This window comes from Coptis chinensis, chromosome 1 (assembly GCF_015680905.1).
Source record: "Coptis chinensis isolate HL-2020 chromosome 1, ASM1568090v1, whole genome shotgun sequence".
NCBI lineage: Eukaryota > Viridiplantae > Streptophyta > Magnoliopsida > Ranunculales > Ranunculaceae > Coptis > Coptis chinensis.
Window position 1 is genome coordinate 3,799,033 of NC_141456.1, and position 5,802 is coordinate 3,804,834.

The following is a 5,802-nucleotide window of genomic DNA, read 5'->3' on the forward strand; positions in this document are numbered from 1 at the left end:
TATGTCATCAACATACAGAACCAAAAATATAAACTTACTCCCACTGATCTTGAGATATATGCAAGGGTCAACTATGTTTTCTTTGAAATCGAATTGCGTAATGATTTCATGAAACTTTAGATACCACTGCCTCGAAGCTTGTTTCAATCCATATATTGATTTCTTAAGTTTGCAGACCATGTCTTCCTGACCTTCCATTTTGAAGCCTTCAGGTTGACTCATGTAGACTTCTTCGTCTAAATTTCCATTAAGAAAGGCGGTTTTCACATCCATTTGATGTAACTCGAGGTCATAGTGAGCTACTAATGCCATGATGATTCTAAGAGAATCCTTCTTGGACACAGGGGAAAATGTCTAAGTATAATCAATGCCTTCTTTCTGATTGAAATCTTTGGCAACAAGTCTAGCTTTATATCGTTCAATATTGCCTTTACAGTCGCGTTTGGTCTTCAAGACCCATTTGCTGCCAACTGGTTTGTGTCCTAGAGGCAATTGAATAACTTTCCATACTTTATTTTCATCCATAGATTTCAGTTAATCTTTCATGGCATCAATACATTTACTAGAATTAACATACTTAATGGCTTGTGAATAAGAAACCGGGTCTTTAATTGTCCATTCTTCAGATTCAACTTGGTAAAGCATGTAATCATTGGAAATAACGGATCTCTTTTCTCTTTGAGACCTTTTTAATGCTGGTTCCTCTGGTGCTTCATCCATGTGTTGGTTGGCGATAATATCATTATGGAGTTGTTGATCATTTATTGGGTTTTTCTCATTGTGAAAAGGTTCAACAACGGGAGGGTTTCCAATATCTTTCGAAATATAGGGAAAAAAAATAGGTACCCTTATTTCCTGAATGATCACATCTTGAGTTTTATTACTCCCACTAATTTCGCCATTCTCAAAGAATTTGGCATTATTGGTTTCAACAATTCTCGTACTATGGTTAGGATAGTAGAACCTAAATCCTTTGGACTTTTCTGGGTAACCTATAAAGTAACCACTAATCATTTTAAAGTCCAATTTCTTTTCATGTGGATTGTAGATTCTAGCCTCAGCTGGACAACCCCATACTTGGAGATGTCTTAAACTAGGTTTCCATCCTTTCCATAGTTCAAAAGGTGTTTTTGGAACTACCTTATCGGGAACCCTGCTCAAGATATAAAACAAATTGCGTATGTAGAGCATCCATCCACAAGGATATAGGTAAGTTAGCATGACTCATCATGGATCTAATCATTTCCATATATGTACCGGTTTAAGCTTTTCACCTACACCATTCTCGCCATGGGGAACTAGGGCGTTGTGTATTAGGCAATAATTCCAAGCTTTTGGACTAGTTTTGCAAAAGGTCCAGGATGTTGTCCTGTTTCATCATACCTTCCATAAAACTCACCACCTTTATCAGACCTTATGATTTTCACTTTTCTGTCTAGTTGCCGTTCGACTTCAGTAATGAACACTTGTACAACATCTACAAACTGAGATTTGTCATGCAACAAGTATAGATAACAGTAACGTGAATAATCATCAATAAAGGTAATGAAATACTTTTCTCTCCCAAAGGTTGGAACGTCAAAAGGTTCGCAAATATCTGTATGAATTATTTCAAGAAGCTGGGTACTTCTTGTGGCTCCTTTCTTTGTGTGTTTTGTTGTTTTTCCTTTAATACAATCCACACATACTTTAATATTAGTAAAATTTAGCTCCGGAAGGACACCATCTAGCTTTTACTAATTGTTTGATTCTTTCACTGGATATGTGACCTAGTCTTTTATGCCATAAGAAATAAGAGTCATTTGAAGATGACTCTCGTTTTGTTTCCTTAGAATGAAGGTAAGATGGGTTTCAACAATTTGATTATCAAGATGAAACTTGTATAGACCTTCAATCAAAATTCCAGAACCAATTCGACTAGAATTTTTGAATAAGCTGAAAATACCATTTCCTACTTCAAACGAATAACCAACTTTATCAAGTGCACTTACTGAAACCAAATTACGGGAAATAGGCGGAACATAAAGAGTTTGACATAAGTCTAACTGATAACTGCTATCTAAAACAAGACGAAAGGTTCCAATAGCTCCAACTGGAGCTTTGTCTTTATTTTCCATGAAGAGGAAGTTCTCGCTTGGGTTTGTGGTTTGGATCGTAAGGAATCCCTGTATTGAGTTGGAAACATGAACATTAGCACCGGTGTCAATCTACCAAGTATCAGAAGAAGCATAAGTAAGATTTGATTCGAAATAACTTATGAAACCCATGGGGTTACCTTTCTTTTCAACCATTCTTTATGCGTTTAGTGCGATCGCTTGAAAGTGTCCGTGTTTCTTGCAAAATTTGCATACGCCTTCCTTCTTTGTCTTCTTGGGGTTTTGACTAGCCTTATTAGATCCGGGTGGTGCCCTTTTATGGCCTGAATTATGATTTCTCCCAACTTTGTGTCTAGCTCCGTGAACAAGATGAGCTACTTTAATACCTTGTTGATTCAGCCTGGCCTCCTCTTGAACTAGTTTGTTAGCCAATTCATTCATTGTCCACTTGTTCGTAATAGTGTTGTAATGAATTTGGAAAGGCCCGTACCGAGGAGGTAAACTATTCAGGATAAATTGAACGAGAAAAGCCTCATCCACTGATAGTCCCAAATTCTTTAGTTTTGCTGCAAGTTTGGTCATCCCAATGAAATGCTCATGCATTGAGCGAGTGCCATCAAACTTCATGGTTGTAAGATCTACCATTAGTTTCCCAGCAAGGGATTTGTCTGCAGTCTTAAACCTATCTTGAATGGACTGCATGTAGTCCTTAGCATTCTCAGATTTAGGAAGAGATGTTTTGATGTTGGTAGCAATAGTCATTTGCAAAAACATAATGCTTAGTCTGTCAGACCTCTCCCAAGTATTAAGGAGAGTCTTTTCCTCAGCGGTACTTTCGGCAGTAAGTGGAGGTGGCTTATCATTAAGAAGAGCCATATCCAGTTCAAGTACCCCCAATGTGAACTCAACTTGCTCTTTCCATTCTAAGAAGTTGGGTCCATTGAGCTTAGTGACAGAGGTAGCATGCGAATTTAGATTGGTAGGTATGATAACTGCAAATAGAGATACAATAAGGCTTTTAATTAAAACAACACGTGTATGAATATATACGACATAAAATTTAGGTGCTCCTATGGGTAGTCACCATAATTTCTACACATTATACCATCTAAGATCGTCATATTCAAAGTGATAAAAAATTGAGTGATGTTTCTCCTAATTAAGATCTGTGGATATCTTTGGTCTACGTGCGAACAAAACACTCCTTAATTATTGTTTGGACGTATGAATATAATCCGCCTGTGGGCGATTAAAAACTTCATGCGTTTGAACAATATGTAGTTTAAACATCATGATGGTACTATTAGGGCCAAAATCCAGTGTTTAATAGTTAGGGTCACTGTGGTGAAACCTAATCGTACTGAAAATAAATAAAAAAAAACCCCGAGAAATTTTATTGTATGCACAAACAGAGAGAAAAAAAAAATGATAATGTGACCAGTAACTTGTATAAAACGTTAGGCCCAAAGTAAATAAACCTTAAAGCCCATCTGAATGGGTGATGACGTCATGTCATCTCCTTCCTCAATTAATAGGTACGAACAGAACATGTGATTATTATGTAAATTGATCATGTGATAATGTGACCAGTACTTACTGTTAAAGAACATATTTTGTTAGGCCCGAAGTAAATAAACGGAAGACTTTAATGTGCATGTGCTATTAAAAACGTGATAACAGTAAGTAACAAAACATAACGTGAAGTCGAACGATAAAATTTCTCACGATCAAACGGTCGTGCATTAATTAAAATTGCGGAATAAACTAAACATAAACCATTTATGCATACCATAATAGTTGGATCAATAAATTGCTGCAAAACCGATTATAGCGATCCAAAGTAATCCTAACTAATGGACTATCAAGTGTTCTAAAACAAAGCTCCCGATACCACATGTTAGATATTTCTTAACATGAATCCTAAGATCGTGAACTACATAATAATCACATGTAGGATTAATCAAAAAACAATTTAAATGTTACCTTCAAACATCCTGATGCAGAGAGCTTGTCGATCCTGCTGTCTGATGTTGTTATTGATTGAATGCTTTAATCGTCATAGAATAGATATGTTTCTCTCTCCTTGCCTACAAATCTTAATGTGTTGAATTTTGTGAAGTCAAGTTTTTGTGATGAACAAAAGCTTTTACTTATAGGTGGAGAGAGGACCGATTCTACCAATTAGGATTTCCTTTATTTCAGCCGTCCATCAAAGCAGAGGATATTGCACAATCTTGTGCAAGATAGAAACCAATATTTAGCATATATCCTAAAATATTGGATTTCCTATAATGACCATATTTAGGGGAATGAAAGAAAATATAAATTTGCTCGAGGGATCCATGAAGGTGCCAAGGTGATTGAGAAACATGCTGCTCAGCTCTGTGTAGTTGCAGAGGACTGCAACCAACCCGACTATGTTAAGTTGGTCAGAGCACTCTGTGCTGACAACAATGCCAGTTTTATTGTAGTTCGAAGCGCAAAAGCTCTTGGCGAATGGGCAGGGTTATGCAAGATTGATTCTGAGGGAAAGGCAAGGAAAGTGGTCGGTTGCTCGTGTGTTGTTGTGAAGCAGAAGAATCCGAGGGTCTTAACATTGTCCAGGAGTATGTCAAATCCCATTGAATGGGTTAAAGTTCTTTGTTTCGGTAGAAACGGGATTTTTCATAGGTAATTTTAATAGGAATATTTAGAGTTGAGACAGAAATGTTTGAACCGATTGCAACTGTTTCGAAGTATTTATGGTATGCTATTTCCTCCGAAAAAACCCCCCCACTTTTACTACCTCCTAGGGCAAGGGAGGAGCATATAAAGTATGTGAATTAAGGAAAATTACATTATTTGTGGTTGTGTACAGTTTCTTTTTGAGTATCATTATTGAGTTGGTAGTGAAATTACCAGTGGGTATGCATTTTAGCCTAAAAAAGGAAAAACAACTTCATGGAGTCATGTTTTGAAATTTTGATATATGCAAGACATTTATTAAGCTAATTCCAAAAGAGTTATTGCTTCATTATAAACAGTTTTTGTTAATACAAATGAGAACAATTTTTGAAAAAAATATTATGTTAACATGGTTTTGATTATTCAATATAAGAGTGCAAAAATCCAGTCTATAATATCGGATATGAATTTATATGTGGTTTGCGTGGCATTCTTTGACTTGGTCGTTGTTTAGAACAATAGGAAGCTGCTGAAAGTAGTTCACTGAGCTGTCTGATTATATCAGACTACACTCTGGAAATGGACTATTAGGAGAAAAGAGGCGATTTATGAAGTCATCTCAATTATTAACTAATATTTGTTATATACAAGTACTACTGACCTGTCAATTTGGCTATATACTATGTACTTAATAGTTCAACTAAGTCAGTTTTACTTTCATTTCTTCTTGCCACTAAGTTCAATTTACTTATAGATTCAAAGTTTATCATATTAGAAATTGAAGGGATTATTTGCAAGTTCTGCCCCATTCTAATATACTTTTGTAGTTTGCTGCTACTTGGTGATATGCTATGTAGGAGTATGTGCGTGCTTCGAAAAAATTCTCTTAATGAAATGTGCCAACAATAGCAACTTTTGGTGAATGCAAATGGTAGGACATGCATATGGTCTTTCTATTGTTATGAACTTCGAGGAAAGTCAATAAGAACACATTGGTACCTATGATGCATGGATATAGGTATCGATCTTCGATACAATGACA

The 5,802-nt window shown here is 36.1% G+C and overlaps 1 pseudogene; it reads left to right on the forward strand.

Moving 5' to 3' along the window:
- Window positions 1–3,387: 3,387 nt before the first annotated feature.
- Window positions 3,388–4,721, forward strand: LOC147521418 (small ribosomal subunit protein eS12 pseudogene; annotated as a pseudogene).
- The last annotated feature ends 1,081 nt before the right edge of the window (window positions 4,722–5,802 follow it).